Here is a 20,066-nt window from a genome sequence, read left to right on the forward strand (position 1 = left end):
TGAAAATCGGAGAAAAAGTCTTTGCATGGTTCGATCTCTCGTATACTATTCTGGGTCTGAGCGGATGAAGAAGTCTGTGGAGTGGTAGAAAGGCCTCATACGCACCATCATACTACTCAGTTCTACAAAGAGCTCCCCTGTATCATGCTCTTTATATTGAGATCCTTTGTCGACGAATAAAAGAATAAAACTTGAAGATTCGGTCTCGAAGTCCGATGCTGGTCTATTTGATCTGTACACTGAACATTTGGCTGCAAAGTCTGCGTATAATAAACAGAAGGTCGAGTTCCGAATCGGAATGAAGGACTAATACTTGCTTTGCTTTTACGACTCAGTTGAGCGATATAAGCTATGGCAAAAATTAGTAGCACACGGTTTCGCAACGAAACTAATTAGGCTGATTTTCATAATACCTGAAGGATCAAGATGATGCGTGTGCGCTCTTCAACTTACTGTTCTTACGTTCTGACGAGATATAGGACCTCAAAACATAACTCAGAAACGGCATTCTGCATTAATTATTAGCTTGGATTATTAACTATTAGCTATTAACTGCAATCGAGTTATGTATGATTTGACTTAGTTGCTACGAATTAATTGTTTGTCCTTGAAACAATATATGGGGACGTTGACAACTGCCCTACTCTATAAAGCAATTTTCATTAGACTTTTATTTTCTTATTCACTTACTGCCTGTTGAAATGTCAGTTCTATTAGTAGATGCCGTACAAAATCCTTCGACAACCGTGTTTGCTTTCCTTAATCATTTTATACTAATTTACTTATCCGACTATTATGCGATATGCGTTATACGATCTCATTCGGACAACAGTCACATAAACGTTCCAATTCCAGCGACAATGATTTTGGACTTTGAAGAAACCATGTTTTCAGCGATCGAAAACGGTTGCCAGTCGTTTATAGTGTTCGAAAGTGCCATTTTTCCATTTCTGGACGCGTTCATAAAAGTGCACGATGTGGCCGACCAGAGATCGTCAAACAAGAAGCTGATCACAGTGATGGATTCCTCTAACATGACTGCGATGGATGGGGTGAAAAATTACCCCAATATCGTGGAGCTACCGAATACAATTTTTGTTTGTTCGACGGACAAAGAAGATGACTCCGTTCTGTTGTACACAATGCGGCTTTCGAATAACAACGGGACACGTGGCACGGTGGATGTGTCAATTTCGCCGTTTTATGCAGTCGACCATCCTCCAGATGCTATTGATAATATGCGAGGAACAGCGATTCGATTGTGTGCTCTAATGTACCCACCATTCATATAATACAAGGAATTGGTAGGTAAAAAAATTGTTAAAATATTAAGCATAACAATTTACTCTAATGAATAGACGGATCCAGAACAGGCAAACGCTCGTTACGACCCAAAATACAAACAGGAAGATCTGCCACTACTTTTGGATGGAACTGAGGCTACGTTATTGTTCGAGTTTTGTCGCAAACATAATTTTACCATCGAAGCTTCTCTCGGTAAGTGGTTCTGTTCATGTTATAAACTTAATTTGAGTTTTTTTTTTATCTATAGTTTATTTGACACGGCACAAATACAATTCAATGTTTAACGGCGCCAATTATATCAGGTAGCTTACTTTCTAAAGTATCTTAATAACTAAAAGCAAATTTTTTATCCTCGCTGCCGACTACGAGCTGAAACTAAATCTAACTTAAAGCTAGAATATTTTGCATTAAAAGCACAGGTTTGCTGTTTGATGGTTTTCATTGCCATAGGTAAGCAGCATATAAAATTTGTTCCGCTGTTGGGCCAAGATATTACGGACTGGCATATTGGGTTGTTTCCATCGGGCCTTGAGAGTACCGTGCGGGTCTGATTGCTGTTTCCGGATCCGGGGTCTTCACGTGTTCTTGTCGTTTGGTTGGATGTGGGCGGAAGGGGATAGGACTAAACTGGGGCGTGGATGGATTTCAGGAAAACGTATATAAGGGACATGTAGGATAGGTCACGGCTCGCCAAGACATCACGAACAGGAACAGCCGGCTGCCTACCTTCGGCCTGCAGGAAAGCTATTAATCTAGACCTGGCGTCAAGGTGTACAGGGCATGACCAAACAACGTGCTCTATGTCGTGATAACCTTCACCACCGGCACAGATACCACTCTCCCCGAGCCCAACACGACGGAGATGCGCGTCAAATCTATAGTGATTGGACATAAGCCGGGACATCACGCAAATGAAATCCCGACCTACATCCAACCCCTTGAACCACGGGTTCGTCGATACCTTGGGGATTATGGAATGTAACCACCTTCCCAGTTCCCCCTTGGTCCAAGAATTTTGCCAACTGATGATCGTATTCTGACGTACAAATGCGAAAAATTCATTAAAGGCAATTGGTCTTACATAAATATCACCGTTTGTTGCGCCCACCTTAGCCAAAGAGTCCGCTTTCTCATTACCCGGTGTCGAGCAGTGAGAAGGGACCCACGCTAAGGTAATCTGAGTAGATTTTTCGGATAAAGCACTCAGATGTTCCCGTATTTTCCCCAGGAAATACGGAGAGTGCTTAACATCTTTCATCGATCGGAGAGCCTCAATGGAACTGAGACTGTCCGTAAAGATGAAATAATGGTCCTTGGGCATTTTTTCGATAATCTCTAGGGTATACTGAATTGCAGCTAATTCTGCGACGTAAACAGAAGCAGGATCATCGAGTTTATGGGAGACGGTTAAATTGTTATTGAAAATACCGAAGCCAGTGGACCCATCAAGAAATGATCCGTCAGTGTAGTACATATTGTCGCAGTTGATGTTTCGATATTTATTGGAAAAAATTTTAGGGATCTGCTGCACGCGTAAATGATCCGGGATTCCACGAGTTTCTTCTATCATGGATGTGTCGAAAAACACAGTAGAATCAGAAGTATTTGATAAGTCGACACGATTTGGAATATTCGAAGAAGGGTTAATATTTTGGGACATGTGATTGAAATACAATGTCATAAAACGGGTTTGAGAATTAAGTTCGATTAACCTTTCAAAATTTTCAATCACGGGACGGTTCAAGACCTCACATTTGATTAGAATCCGAGAAGACAGGCTCCAGAAGCGGGTTTTCAATGGTAGTACTCCAGCTAAGATCTCCAAACTCATCGTATGGGTCGACTGCATGCAACCCAAGGCGATACGCAAACAACGATATTGTATTCGCTCCAGTTTGATCAAATGTGTGTTTGCTGCGGAGCGGAAGCAGAAACACCCGTACTCAATAACAGACAGTATCGTTGTTTGGTAAAGCCTTATAAGGTCCCCTGGGTGGGCTCCCCACCATTGTCCGGTTATTGTACGAAGAAAATTCACTCTTTGTTGACATTTTTCCATCAGATACCTCACGTGACAACCCCAGGTGTTAATTTGAGTTATTTCTAATCGTTTCAATAGATGAAGTCAGCTTTTGGGGTGAAGTTTTTGTTAATCATACGGGAACTGGATTGCTTGGAGCTGTCGTTGAACGTCGGGCTGATATTGCGATGGCCGCGGTCTACTTTTGGTATGTTTATGCCATCTTTTTTTCTCTTTTTACTTTTCATAGAGATAATTTCGTATACTTCAACAGGAGACAGGCGTATAAATTCGCGACCTACGTTCTACCGATTAGTCGTTCAGGAATCACAGTACTAGTTCCGAAGTCTCGAATGTTAGCACCATGGCGAACTCCTTTCCTTTCCTTCAGCGGATATCTCTGGATAGCTGTTTTTATAGCATTTTGCGTTGGGGCTTTAGCCGTGTGGTTGATCGAGAAGGTGCGTTTTCAAATTCTGAGACCCCCGAACGAAATGCCAATCACGATCAGTCAAGCGATGTTGACCATGATTGGATTCTACATGGAACAGAATGCTCGTATGCGTACGGACATGGCATCGTGTGTGTTTTTGTTTGCATCTCTGCTTTTTGCTGGGTTCATGGTTGGCAATAGTTATGGGGGTGGCTTGGCAGGAGTCATGACTTTACCGCAATATGAAAAGCCTATCGATACCACTAGAGATTTAGCTGCCTTTGGGATGCTGTTCGCTGGTGGTGCTCTTTCCTGGATTTACTCATTGTTACTATCCCCTCAGGTACGTTGTATAACCATACAAGTAAGTTCTGTTTAACGTCCTACGGTATTACAGCCTTACGTGCAAACATTAGTGAAAAACTTTCGTATTAAAAATGACGACTATTTGAGTATGCACAGCAAGACGCACGATCTAGGTTTTATATGTGAATACACAGAGTTTTCGCACTTTGTACCATCATATTTCATCGATATCGAAGCTTCTGCCAAGCTGCAGCTATTGAGAGATGATCTGTACTATGAAACGGTAACGGCAATAGTGACCAAGACCAGTCCCTTTCGTCATGCGCTGAATGATCTCATCATGCGGGTCAAGCAATCTGGAATTCAACACTACTGGGAATTGCGTGTAAGTGTTTCTCGTTCTTTATACTAGAATAATTTGTCAAAGATCTCAAGTTGAATGTTCAAACTCCGTTCTCATGTTTTCAGACGGCAAATCGGTATCTTCATACAACTACTCAACGAAATATCTTGAATGCTCGATCATTCGGATCTGGTGCCGATGAGGTGGTTAAGCTTTCAGTATCTTACTTTTTAGGTGCTTACTTGATCCTAGCCGCAGGCTTGGGGCTCGCGACGCTCACGTTTGCGCTAGAGGTTCTACGATTTTGGCTGAAAAAAGCCGGTAGAAAACGGAGTGAAGCTTGGGCGTAGTCTAAGTGAGACTTGGACAAGCTCTGGATCTATTTGAATTATAGATGGTTTTGCATTGAAGCACAATGATAAATAAAACGATGGAAACATAGGAGATATTTTCTGATACAACCTACAATAATCACCGCATTCAATAATTAGGTGTTGAAAAAAACTTGTTAAATTGTTACTGAACTATCAGTTTCACCAGTAGTTTTCAGCAGCAACAGTGTCAAAGCACGCATCGAAAATAATGTAAATAAAGTGTAATAAAAATAGCTTTATTCTATCAAATGATGGAAAGGAACTTTGTTCATCATCACCATCATAATGACCATTTAAACAATTTAGTTTATTTTACTTAATCGCAACTGTCTTGGGGGAGTTTCGGTGAATTCAAACCTTTACAATTTCACAGATTTTTCTATGGAACTATGCCGTAGAATTTAAACTACCTATATGAAAATGTTCTTGCTTTACATTTGTAGGTAAAATGTTGTTTTCTTATTTACGAGAACATACACCATTGCCGAACTAAAATTCGAAAAAAGAAAAAAAATTCGAAATTCGAAAAAAATTAATTACAATAGCGTATATAAGGAAATTCATTGGAAATAAAATCACATGAAAATGCAAGATTTGGACTAGAAACAAAACAAAAGAACTTTCTCTGGAACATATTGCCGACGTCGTTGTTAGAGAAAAAATAGTTTTTATTTTCTTCTGTTTTCATTTGATCGAATTATTTGATTGCAAGTTATGATTTGAAGGAAAGCTTTATTTTTAATTACGCACTTTTGAAAAGTTACTGAAGATAAATAATTTAAAGATGCGTTCTACGACTTCACAAGGCTCTCTGAGTTGCTAAATTTGTATTTTTATATTGCCTTTTCTTATTTCACGTTCCATATTTTATGGAACGAATGAAATGAATGAATGAGAATCAACGATGTAAAATTATTACCTGTGATTCACCTCTACCCTTTTTGGAAGGAACACGATGACGATAATATTTTATGATGAAATGCGCGGTAGTAAAATGAATGTTTATTTGTGCAATTATTCTTTTATTACCTTTTGACAAAAAGCTATCATTGATTTGAATCTTTTTATTTGAAATTAGTTTGCTAAGTCATAAAAAATGTCCGAAAATGCAAAATTGAATGTATTTAGTATACTTTTTGGTTGTGATTGGCGCTTTTTCAACAAATTTTTATTGACGCTATAGATTTTTTTTCTAAGTCTCTGATTTACACTATTTTCGTTACGAAGTTATAATCTGCTCTGACCCAATTTTAAAAACCGAAAACATCGAGAGTGTCACGAAAATTGTCCACTTTCAAACGTTTTGAACTAAGTCAGTTTCCAACCGATTTCCGTCAGTTTTACAGCAACCGATTCGAAAATCATCTAATAAAAAAATTGTAATCTGACTATTCGAACTTTTGCACTATTGAAAATTGTCAAACCTCGTCAAAACGCAAATGTCGACCTCTGATTGGTTACTTAATGCTTCTTTCCCTAACAAGGTTGACAGAATATACCTAGTTGACTAACAAAGCGCTTTTTGTGTTGAATAATTCATTTCATGACTGTACCGATACCACACGAACGTTGAATGCTAATCGTGGCGAAGAAAGAAAAACCGGGTATCAATTTCTGGCTGATCGCGTTGGGCGCGTTGATACTTAGGTACCCTGCCTATCTGGCGGCTGTTATGGAGTTTTCGGTAGCTGCAGAACGATTGGAAATGGCAGGCAATTCTACTAGAGAAAACGAGAGAACTAGAGTCATCGGCGAATGGTTATCCGAAATGATGATAATTGAACAAACTTGCTTGTGTTGTTATTGTTGTGAAATATAATAGCACCTTTTAGTGCTCTTCAATTATGTAATTGAAGTAGTTAAGATTTTTCATCATGTGTAACAAACGTAAAACAGCGAATTTCAGCAGATGCAAGGCAAGCAAAATTTAACATTGCCTCAAGAACGTGTTGTAATTGTAAGTTGTAATTTCTACTTGTTCTCGTGCTAGATTGCAGCAGATAACAGAAATGCAACACTTACGCTATTGCGTCTTAAAAAACCTAAATTAATCCACCTAGCGGTCAGACTCAGCCTTTCTCATTCAAACTTATTATTTGTAAAAATAGATTTACATGAATGCTTAAATCCAATAAATGTTTATCCACTCTTTGGGTTCTAAAATATTGATGTTGTAATTAAAGTATAAAATATGAAATTTGACGTAATGTTAGTACTAAAGAAATAGCGAAATAAAAGCAATGACTCTTAATTTCGAACAATTTAATCACGAGCGATGCCGGGAACGTTCAGATAGTACGATACCACATTTAAATCATGTTGAGGCCATATATATTGATCGAAGCAGGTAAAGTGTTGAATAGTCTTTGAATTTCTGTTCTTTCTAAAACTTTTAAACAGCATATCAAATTGTTATGAAGTTTGTTATTTGTAAGTTTGAGAGATGACTCATTTGTATGACACTAGTTATGTTCAAATAAGTCGTGTAGTACTTGAGATAATAGACTTTCGTTGATTTACAAATTAAAACATAACGCTTGCTTAAGCTTGATTACAATCAAATGAAATGGGAACGTATGGGGCAGCCAAACTTTGAAACCACGTGTTCAATCATAATTCATCAGTTAACCCTTAACTAGCCCGTTCATCTGATATCAATATTGTTCAAATCGGTTGTGTAGTTTCTAAGATAATGAAGTTTCGTGATTTTCACATTTCGATACATTACAGACGAAGTTACAGTCCGATTACTGCAAAATTCAATAGGGAGTTATGAGGTAGGTAGACCCTTCATTTGATACTAATTCTGTGGAAATCGGGTCAACCATCTCTGAGAAATATGAGTGAGTCCAAGTAAGTTGTCTTGGAATATGTTACTTTTCATAGCTGGATTTCACATTTTTGAACATAACAGGCAAAGTAATAATCCGTTTGAAAAAAAAAATCATTAGGGTCTTATGGGGCAACAAGACCTTTCATATGACACTAATTTTATAAAAATCGGGCCAGCCATCTCTGAGAAACTTGAGTGAGATTAAATAGTCTCCAGAACACGTTTCTTTCCATAACTCCTGAACCACATGTTCAATCTTCATAAAATTCAAAAGTTAAGGGTTTTTATGGTAGCCCGTTCATTTGAAACTAATTTTAATCAAATCAGATGTCTGGTTTCTGAGATATTGATGTTTCGTGATTTTTACACTTTGATACATAACCTCTAAACTAGAAATCAAATTACAATAAAATTCAATAGGGTCTTATAGGGCAACTAGACCTTTCATTTGCAATTCATTGAAATCTGTTCGGTCAGACCATCTCTGAGAATAGTGAGTGCGAAAAAAGGTGCACATACACACGTACACACCCACACACAAACATACACACCCATACATGCTTATATGCAGAAAATGCTCGATTCGTCTAACTGAGTCGAGTAGTATATGATATTCGGCCATTTGGATCACTTTTCTACCTTTTAATTAGCCAGTGATCGTTAGGAGGAAGTCAATATGTTAACTTTCATTATGTGATTTCACATTTTCATGAACAACGGACAAAGTTACAATCCGATTGCAATGAAATTCAATAGCAACCTATGGGGCAACTAAACCTTTCATTTGACAATAATTTTGTGAAAATCGGTTCAGCCATCTCTGAGAAAAATGAGTGAGTTTAAACAACCTTAGGATAACTTTTCTTTACATAACTTTTGAACCATATGTTCAATCATAACGAAATTCAAAAGTTAAGGGTTCTGGAGACAGCCCAATCATTTAAAACCAATTTTATTAAAATCGGTTGTGTGGTTTCTGAGATATTGATGTTTCGTGATTTTTACATTTTGATACAAAACCTCTAAACTAAAAATCCGATTACAATGAAATTCAATAGCAACCTATGGCGCAACTAGACCTTTCATTTGCAATTAATTTTATGAAAATCGGTCCAGCCATCTCTAAGAAAAGTGAGTGAGAAGAAAAAGTTGCACATACATACACACACACATACACACATACATACATACATACAGAAAATGCTCAGTTCGTCGAAAGAAGTCGAGTGGTATATGACATTCGGCCATTGGGACCACTTTTATACCTTTGTTTTTTACAGTGATTGCTATACCTTTCTAGGAGAAAGGCAAAAAGGGTTATTGTTTGACATCACAGCAGAATTTCGACCTTCATACTCATTTCCATTCGACACGGGAACGGGAACATTGTCTCTTTTTAAGCAGCAACACAACACAATACAATGGTATTTTGTTGCCTTTATGAGAGCTCTATCAGTCCGGCTCGACAGAATGTCCACAAGAAATTATTTTTGTACTTTCGTATTACGACACTGAGACACACTCTGGGAGCTTGAAATAGAGACGGGGCTATTCAAAAGATAGCTATAAAGAAGTCATGCCTCTTTTTCCAGTTATATCATTCTCCAACGTTCGAAAAATTTATTATGTCAGAGCGGATTTCGCACGCGATCTGACCATGAAGCATTTATGCGATAATTGGGTCCTAAAGCCATACCAGTTTTTAAATATCATTTGAAAAAGCCGCGTTTTCTGAGCAAAACGTGATTTTTGAAAAAGGTTTATCGTTTTCCTTCGATTTTTAAATGAATAGTAAAAAAACTGGTCGAAATGTCTTAAATGACAGTTCGCCCATGTACGCTATATGGGCGAACTGTCATTTATGGTATTTCGAACAGTTTTTGCCTTTCTCCTAGAAAGGTATAGCAATCACTTGCAAAACCGAAAGTATAAAAGTGCTCCAAAGTGCCGAATGGCATATATCACTCGACTCAACTCGACGAGCTGAGCATTTTCTGTATGTGTGTGTGTATGTGCAGATTTTTATTCTCACTCACTTTTCTCAGAGATGGCTGGACCGATTTTCATGAAATTAATTGCAAATGAAAGGTCTTGTTGCCCCATAAGACCCTATTGAATTTCATTGTAATCGGATTTTTAGTTTAGAGGTTATGTTTAAAAATATGAAAACCATGAAACATCAATATCTCAGAAACTACACAACCGATTTAAACAAAATTGGTCTCAAAAAACGGGCTACCTAGAAAACCCTAAGGTTTAAATTTCATAAAGATTGAACTTGTGGTTCAAAAGTTATGAAAAGAAACGTGTTCTGAAGACTGTTTAATCTCACTCATGTTTCTCAGAGATGGCTGTACCGATTTTCATAAAATCAGTGTCAAATGGAAGGTCTAAATGCCCCATAAGACCCTATTGATTTGTTTTGCAGTCGGACTAGTACTTTGCCTGTTGTGTTTAAAAATGTGAAATCCAGCTATGCAAAGGAACATATTCCGAAGACTACTTGGACTCACTCACTTTTCTCAGAGATGGCCGACCCGATTTCCACAAAATTAGTGTCAAATGAATGGTCTAGCTGCCTCAGGAGACCCTATTGAATTTTACTGTAATCGAACTGTAACTTCATTTGTAATGTGCCGACTTGTGAAAATCACGAAACTTCATTATCTCAGAAACTACACAACCGATTTGATCAATATTATCAGATGAGCGGGCTAGTTAAGGGTTAACTGATGAATTATGATTGAACACGTGGTTTCAAAGTTTGGCTGCCCTACACGTTCCCATTTCATTTGATTGTAATCGAACTTAAGCAACCGTTATGTATTAAATTGTTAATGAAACAACGAAAGTCTATTATTTCAAAGATTACATGACTTATTTGAACATAATTAGCGTCATACGAACGAGTTCTCTCTCAAACTTACAAATAACAAACTTCATAACAATTTGATATGTGGCTCAAAAGTTATGGAAAGAAGAGAAATTCAAAGACTATTTAAAACTATTTGAACGTTCCAAGTTCATTGATTCCTTGCGGTTTGTTTGAAGTCTGCAAATGCACGACGAATCGGCCATAGGATATGATCAAAGTCAAATAACAAATCGTTTGAAATGATTGGTTTCATCGAAATGACAACCTCCTCGACGTTTGGCTTCTGTACATCATCTTAATCTGAGTATATTCATATTGGGTGGTATTCTGTCATTTTCAGCAGACTTTCTGGCATCAATCTGACACCGGAAATACCCATATTGGGAGGTTTTTTTTGGTTGTTTTCCGAAACTAAAATTCAATAATCGCTAATCGTGTTCAAATTCAAAATAGTGTCCAGGTTCAATGTTTGGTTTATATGCATCATCACATCACGTTTACGGAAATATCCATAGTGAGTATTATTCGGTCATTTCCGACTGTTGCCTATAAGTTGCCATTTAGCAATTCAAAATGGTGCCTGAGGTCAATTATTAGCTCCTTGCATCATTCTGGTTCCAGAGATACTCATATTGGATAGTATTTGTTTATTTTAGGCTGTTTTTCACAAACCGGTAGTCGCCATCTTGGATTTCAAAATTGTATTTAGGATACTGGTTAAAGAAAAACTCATAGTGGGTGATATTTGGTCACTTTGGACAGTTTTTCAGAAGCCGAAAGTCGTCATTTTGGACTTTAAAATTGCCTGTGAAATCAATTTCTGTCATCTGGGCGTAATTCTGGTTCCGAAAACATTCATATTGAATGTTTCACCATCCTAAAATTCAAGATTGTGTCTGTGATCAATTTTTAGCTTCTGTGCATCTTTCTGGTTCCAGAAATACTAATATTTAATGGGAATCGTCCATTTCAGGCTGTTTCCAGAACCCGTAAGTTGCCATCTTACAATTCAAAATGTTGTATGAAGTCGATTTGTGGCTCCAGTGCATAATTACGGTTCCGGAAATACCCATATTGGGTGGTATTTGGTCATTTGCCGCTGTTTTTCCGACACCGGAAGTCGCCATTTTGGATTTCATAATGGCATTTGGAGACAATTTCTGGATTTTGAACGGCATACTGGTAAAAGAAAAACTAATATTGGGTGGTATTTGGTCATTTTCAGCTGTTTTCAGAAACCGGAAGTCACCATCTTAGAATTTTAAATGCTATCTGTGGTCGATTTTAGCTCCTGTGTATTATTCTAGATCCGGATATTATTAAATTGGGTGGAAATCGGCCATTTTCGGCTGTTTTCCAGAAACCGGAAGTTGCCATCTTACAATCCAAAATGTTTTCTGAGGTCGATTATGGAACATATTTGTTACCACTAAAAACATTCACCTGCCAATATGGTTCCATTTAGTTGATTAGTTCGCGAGATGTGCAAAAGTTGTGCAGAAACATGTACTTCTAGAAGAGGGAGGGGCGTCAAACCATTATGGACATATTTGTTACCTCTAAAAACATTCACATACCAAATTTGGTTGTATTTTCTAGATTGGTTCTTGAGCTGTGCGAAATTTGTGTTTCATTTTCATGGGATCCCTCCCTTATAGAAGAGGGAGTCGGGTTCAAACCATTATGTAGATATTTGTTACCACTAAAAACATTTACCTGCCAAATTTTGTTCCATTTGGTTGATTAGTTCTCGAGATGTGCACAAATTTGTGTTTCATCCAACTATTATGGACATATTTTTTACCCCTTAAAACATCCACATGCCAAATTCGGTTTCATTTGCTTGGTTTGTTCTTGAGTTGTGCAGAAATTTATGTTTCATTTGTATGGGACACCTCCCTTCCAGAAGAGGGAGGGGTCTCAAACTATCATAGGAACCTTTATCGGCACCAAAAACCCCTACATACAAATTTTCACGTCGATCGGTCACAGACTTGACTGCATTTTTATATGTAAAGATTACAACATCAATATTTTAGAACCTAAAGAGTGAATATACATTTATTGGATTGAAGCGTTCATGTAAATCTATTTTTACAAATAAAAAATTGAATGAGAAAGGCTGGGTCTGACCGCTAGGTGGATTAATTTAGGTTTTTATTCTTCATTTGAAAATCGAAGGACAACAATAAACGTTTTTTAAAAATCACATTTTGCTCAGAAAATGGCACTCTTCCAGCCGATATATAAAAATCTGAAAACCATGTAAAACTTTAGGACCCCATTGAATGAAAATTGTAATTGCAGTAATCGGCCTTTTTCAAGGCTACTAAACATGTATTTGGAAGAGCATAGAGAATGGTTATTATTAAACTGCAACTGTGGCAGACTTGGCATTTCTCTGCACCAGGTGTATCCGTCGATTCGCACGAGGAGCAGACTACTCGATTCGCGGAGCAGACTACTCGATTCGAGATTCGAGGAGCAGACTACTCGATTCGCGCGAAGAGATTTTTTTTCGCACGCCGTGAACACGCATTAGTTCGGAAGTGCGCGTGTGTTATTTCTCGAGTACACGGCGGGTGCACCGTGTCGATGAATGAAACCAAATGAGAAAACTAATAACGTACGCTTTGTCTACTTTATATTGGACAAAAAGTTCAGTCACACGTGTTGAGTAGTAGAAAACAGAAGTATTACAGAGATTTTACGCCGCAAAATATGCCCCCGGACCATTATTTCATCTTTACGGACAGTCCAGTTCTATTCCGGCTCTTCGTCGATGAAAACGACGAAGCTTTCTCCGTACACGTACAGGAACATCAGAATGTTTTATCCGAAAAATCTTATTAAATTACCATACCCGGACGAACACATACGATTCGCATAGATTCTCTAGGATTCCTCACATTGGATTCCTGAGCGTCCTTGAAAAGGATTCCTGAAAAAGAATCCTCAGGAATGCTCTGTATATGGCTCTAGGATTCTTGAAATAAGAATCATGAGTGGGAATCCTCCGGATCGTGTTTGCGATTCCTTTCACGATTCCGTCACCGAGTTATAGGTAACCTGGGGATGGATTCTCTGCGTGTTAGTAAGGGTAGTGTGGATCCCTTTTCATTGTTCTATTCCGGTTAATAAGAAGGTTGGACGCACATCTACTGCGAATCAGGCTCACAGATAGTAATCAATGCGTTTGTGGATTGAATTATCATGACAATATGTACGTTTTGGTGGTGCTGAACTCCGAGGCACCAGATCGTTACTTTTGGATACCCATTTCCAGTTTATGGTATCCTGGACCAAGGAAACAAGGCATGAACGATACTGATTTATGATTTCCACAAGACCAAACTTTTATGAATAAGTTCCCTCCAATATTCAACCAAGAAAGACTAGTCTTCTGACCAGGAAGAGATGGCTGAAAATTCACGGGTTAGAAGTCACAACCTCACAATCTGATCCCGCCTGACGGTACTTGAAAAGCAACGGAGTGCTCATCAAACAACAAATCGAACCGCGCGGTAATTAAAAAAAACCTAAATTAATCCACCTAGCGGTCAGACCCAGCCTTTCTCATTAAAACTTTTATTTGTAAAAATGGATTTACATGAACGCTTCAATCCAATAAATGTATGTCACTCTTTAGGTTCTAAAATATTGATGTTGTAATCTATACATACAAACCTAAATTAATCCACCTAGCGGTCAGACCCAGCCTTTCTCATTCAATTTTTTATTTGTAAAAATAGATTTACATGAACGTTTCAATCCAATAAATGTATATTCACTCTTTAGGTTCTAAAATATTGATGTTGTAATCTTTACATATAAAAATGCAATCAAGTCTGTCTGTCTTCTGATCCATATAGGCCCGAACACTACCGAACCGACCGACGTGAAAATTTGTATGTAGGGGTTTTTGATGCCGATAAAGGTTCCTATGATAGTTTGAGACCTCTCCCTCTTCTGGAAGGGAGGGGTCCCATACAAATGAAACATAAATTTCTGCACAACTCAAGAACAAACCATGCAAATGAAACCGAATTTGGCATGTGGATGTTTTAAGGGGCAACTAATATGTCCATAATAGTTGGATGAAACACAAATTTGTGCACATCGCAAGAAATAATCAACCAATTGGAACAAAATTTGGCAGGTAAATGTTTTTAGTGGTAACAAATACATAATGGTTTGAAACCCGACTCCCTCTTCTATAAGGGAGGGATCCCATGAAAATGAAACACAAATTTCGCACAGCTCAAGAACCAATCAAGAAAATACAACCAAATTTGGTATGTGGATGTTTTAAGAGGTTACATATATGTCCATAATGGTTTGACGCCCCTCCCTCTTCTGGAAGTACATGTTTCTGCACAAATTTTGCACATCTCGCGAACTAATCAACTAAATGGAACCATATTGGCAGGTGAATGTTTTTAGTGGCAACAAATATGTTCCATAATCGACCTCAGACAACATTTTGGATTGTAAGATGGCAACTTCCGGTTTCTGGAAAACAGCCGAAAATGGCCGATTTCCACCCAATATAATAATATCCGGAACTAGAATAATACACAGGAGCTAAAATCGACCTCAGATAGCATTTTAAATTCTAAGATTGCGATTTCCGGTTTCTGAAAACAGCAGAAAATGACCAAATACCACCCAATATGAGTTTTTCTTTAACCAGTATGCTGTTCAAAATCCAGAAATTGTCTCCAAATGCCATTATGAATTCCAAAATGGCGACTTCCGGTGTCGGAAAAACAGCGGCAAATGACCAAATACCACCCAATATGGGTATTTCCGGAACCGTAATGATGCACTGGAGCCACAAATCGACTTCAGACAACATTTTGAATTATAAGATGGCAACTTCCGGTTTCTGGAAAACAGCCTGAAATGGACGATTCCCATTAAATATTAGTATTTCTGGAACCAGAGAGATGCACAGAAGCCAAAAATTTATCACAGACACAATCTTGAATTTTAAGATGGTGACTTCCGGTGTCTGGCAAACAGCCGGAAATGACCAAATACCATTCAATATGGATGTTTTCGGAACCAGAATTACGCCCAGATGACAGAAATTGTTTTCACAGGCAATTTTAAAGTCCAAAATGACGACTTTCGGCTTCTGAAAAACAGTCCAAAGTGACCAAATATCACCCAATATGAGTTTTTCTTTAACCAGTATCCTAAATACCATTTTGAAATCCAATAGGGCGACTACCGGTTTGTGAAAAACAGCCTAAAATAAACAAATACTATCCAATATGAGTATCTCTGGAACCAGAATGATGCAAGGAGCTAACAATTGACCTCAGGCACCAATTTGAATTTCTAAATGGCAACTTATAGGCAACCGAATAATACTCAATATGGATATTTCCGTAAACGTGATGATGCATAGAAACCAAACATTGACCCTGGACACTATTTTCAATTTAAAGACGACCACTTTTAGTTTCTGGAAAACAACCAAAAAAAACCTCCCAATATGGGTATTTCCGGTGTCAGATTGATGCCAGAAAGTCTGCTGATAATGACAGAATACCACCCAATATGAATATATTCAGAATTAAGGCGATGTACAGAGACCAAAAGACGAGGATGTTGTCATTTCGATAAAACCAATCATTTCAAACGATTTGTTATTTGACTTTGATCATATCCTATGGCCGATTCGTCGTGCATGTGCAGACTTCAAACAAACCGCAAGGAATCAATGAACTTGGAACGTTCAAATAGTACGACACCACATTCAAATTATGTTGAGGCCACATATATCGATCAAAGCAGGTATAGTTTTAAATAGTCTTTGAATTTCTCTTCTTTCCATAACATTTGAGCCACATATCAAGTTGTTATGAAGTTTGTTATTTGTAAGTTTGAGAGATGACTCGTTCGTATGACACTAGCTATGTTCAAATAAGTCATGTAATCTTTGAGATAATAGACTTTCGTTGTTTTATTAACAATTTAATACATAACGGTTGCTTAAGTTCGATTACAATCAAATGAAATGGGAACGTGTAGGGCAGCCAAAATTTGAAACCACGTGTTCAATCATAATTCATCAGTTAACCCTTAACTAGCCCGCTCATCTGATAATAATAATCAAATCGGTTGTGTAGTTTCTGAGATAATGAAGTTTCGTGATTTTCACAAGTCGCCAGTCGGCACATTACAAATGAAGTTACAGTTCGTAAAACTCAATAAGGTCCTCTGAGGCAGCTAGACCATTCATTTGACACTAATTTTGTGAAAATCGGGTCGGCCATCTCTGAGAAAAGTGAGTGAGTCCAAGTAGTCTTCGGAATATGTTCCTTTGCATAGCTGGATTTCACATTTTTAAACATAACAGGCAAAGTAATAATCCGATTGCAAAACAAATCAATAAGGTTTTATGGGGTTACTAGACCTTCCATTTGACACTGATTTCATGAAAATCGGTACAGCCATCTCTGAGAAACATGAGTGAGATTAAACAGTCTTCTGAACACGTTTCTTTTCATAACTTTTGAACCACAAGTTCAATCTTTATGAAATTCAAAACTTTAGGGTTTTCTAGGTAGTTCGTTCTTTTGAGACCAATTTTGTTCAAATCGGTTGTGTATTTTCTGAGATATTTATGTTTCATGATTTTCACATTTTTAAACATAACCTCTAAACTAAAAATCCGATTACAATGAAATTCAATAGGGTCTTATGGGGCAACAAGACCTTTCATTTGCAATTAATTTCATGAAAATCGGTCCAGCCATCTCTGAGAAAAGTGAGTGAGAATAAAAATCTGCACATACACACACACACACACACACACACACACACACACACACACATACACACACACATACAGAACATGCTCAGCTCGTCGAGCTGAGTCGAGTGATATATGCCATTCGGCCCTTTGGAGCACTTTTATACTTTCGGTTTTGCAAGTGATTGCTATACCTTTCTAAGAGAAAGGCAAAAATGTAGTCCGGTCTGTCTGTCTGTTTGATCCATATAGGCTCGAAAACTACCGAACCGATCGACGTGAAAATTTGTATGTAGGGGTTTTTGGTCCCGATAAAGGTTCCTATGATAGTTTGAGCCCCCTTCCTCTTCTGGAAAGGAGGGGTCCAATACAAATGAAACATACATGTCTGCACAACTCAAGAACAAACCAAGCAAATGAAACCGAATTTGGCATGTGGATGTTTTAAAGGGTAATAAATATGTCCATAATGGTTCGACGCCCCTCCCTCTTATGGAAGCACATGTTTCTGCACAAATTTCTGCACATCTCGCGAACTAATCAACTAAATGGAACCATATTTGGCAGGTGAATGTTTTTAGTGGTAACAAAGGCAAACCTCAGGCAACATTTTGGATATTGTTTTTGGCACATTTTGCATGTGTAGGATAAGTACAACGATACACCGTGCCCCAGTGCTGAGTCGAGAAAATTTCCAGTTCAAAAAGATCCTCGACATCGCTAACCACAGAGCCACGGGGACCACCAGAAAGATACACAGGAGCTAAATTCGACCACAGATACCATTTTGAATTCTAATGGCGACTACCGGCTACGGAAAACCAGCGGCAAACGACCAAATACCACCCAATATGGGTATTTTCGGAATCGTAATGATGCACTGGAGCCACAAATCGACTTCAGACACCATTATGAATTGTAGGATGGCAACTTGTGGTTTCTGGAAAACAGCCAAAAATGGCCGATTTCCGTCTAACATGAGTATCTCCGGACCTAGAATGATACACAGCAGCAGAAATCGAAAATGATCAAATTGCACCCAATACGGGTTTTTTTTTCAACCAGAATGACGCTCAGAGGCCAGAAATTATATTAAATACCATTTTGAAATCTAAGATGGCGACTTCCGGTTTGTGAAAAAAAGCCTAAATTAACCAAATACCATGCAATATGAGTATCTCTGAAACCAGAATAATGCAATGAGCTAACAATTGACCTCAGGCACCATTTTGTATCGCTAAATGGCAACTTATGGGAAACAGTCGAAAATGACCAAATAATACTCAACATGAATATTTCCGTAATCGAGATGATACATAGAAACCAAACATTGACCCTTGACACCAATTTGAATTTAAAGACGACCACTGTTAGTTTCTGGAAAACAACCAAAATAATTAAATACCTCCCAATATGGGTATTTCCGGTGTTAGATTGATGCCAGAAAATTTGCTGAAAATGACCGAATACCACCCAATATGAATATATTCAGAATTAGGGCGATGTACAGAAGCCAAAAGTCGAGGATGTTGTCATTTCGATAAAACCCATAAATCAAACGATTTGTTTTTTGACTTTGATCATATCCTATGGCCGATTCGTCGTGCATTTGCAGACTTTGAACACATCGCAAGGAATCAATGACTTTGGAACGTTCAAATTGTACGATACCACATTTAAATTATGTTGAGGCCACATAAATATATCAATCAAAGCAGGTATAGTTTTAAATAGTCTTTGAATTTCTTTTCTTTCCATAACTTTTGAGCCACATATCAAATTGTTATGAAGTTTGTTATTTGTAAGTTTGAGAGATGACTCGTTCGTATGACACTAGTTATGTTCAAAAAAGTCATGTGAAATAATAGACTTTCATTGTTTTATTAACAATTTAATACATAACGGTGGTTTAAGTTCAATTATAATCAAATGAAATGGGAACGTATAGGGCAGCCAAACATTGAAACCACGTGTTCAATCATAATTCATCAATTAACCCTTAACTAGCCAGCTCATCTGATAATAATATTGATCAAATCGGTTGTGCAGTTTTTGAGATAATGAAGTTTCGTGATTTTCACATTTTAGTACTTTACAGACGAAGTTGCAGTCCGATTACAGTAAAATTCAATAGGGTGTTACGAGGCAGCTAGACTTTTTGATTGACACTAATTTTGTGGAAATCGGGTCAGCCATCTCTGAGAAAAGTGAGTGAGTCCAAGTAGTCTTTGGAATATGTTCCTTTTCATAGCTGGATTTCACATTTTTAAACATAACAGGCAAAGTAATAGTCCGATTGCAAAACAAATCAATAGGGTCTTATTGGGTAACTAGACCTTCCATTTGACACTGATTTTATGAAAATCGGTTCAGCCATTTCTGAGGAACATGAGTGAGATTAAGTAGTCTTCAAAACACGTTTCTTGTCATAACTTTTGATCTTTAAGTTCAATCTTTATAAAATTCAAAAGTTAAGGGTTTTTCAGGTAGCCCGTTCATTTGAAATCAGTTTTGTTCAAATCGGTTGTGAAGTTTTTGAGATAATGATGTTTCATGATTTTTACATTTTGAAACATAACCTCCAAACTAAAAATCCGATTACAATGAAATTTGGTAGAATCTTATGGGACAAAGAGAACTTTCATTTGCAATTAATTTCATGAAAATCGGTTCAGCCATCTCTGAGAAAAGTGAGTGAGAATAAAATTCTGCACATACACACACACACACACACACACACACACACACACACACACACACACACACACACACACACACACACACACATACAGAAAATGTTCAGCTCGTCGA

The 20,066-nt window shown here is 37.7% G+C and overlaps 1 pseudogene; it reads left to right on the plus strand.

Moving 5' to 3' along the window:
- Positions 1–701: 701 nt before the first annotated feature.
- LOC129729083 (glutamate receptor 3-like) lies at positions 702–4,757 on the plus strand (annotated as a pseudogene).
- Positions 4,758–20,066: the final 15,309 nt, after the last annotated feature.

The sequence above is a fragment of the Wyeomyia smithii genome, chromosome 3 (genome assembly GCF_029784165.1).
Source record: "Wyeomyia smithii strain HCP4-BCI-WySm-NY-G18 chromosome 3, ASM2978416v1, whole genome shotgun sequence".
In the NCBI taxonomy this organism is placed as follows: Eukaryota; Metazoa; Arthropoda; class Insecta; order Diptera; family Culicidae; genus Wyeomyia; species Wyeomyia smithii.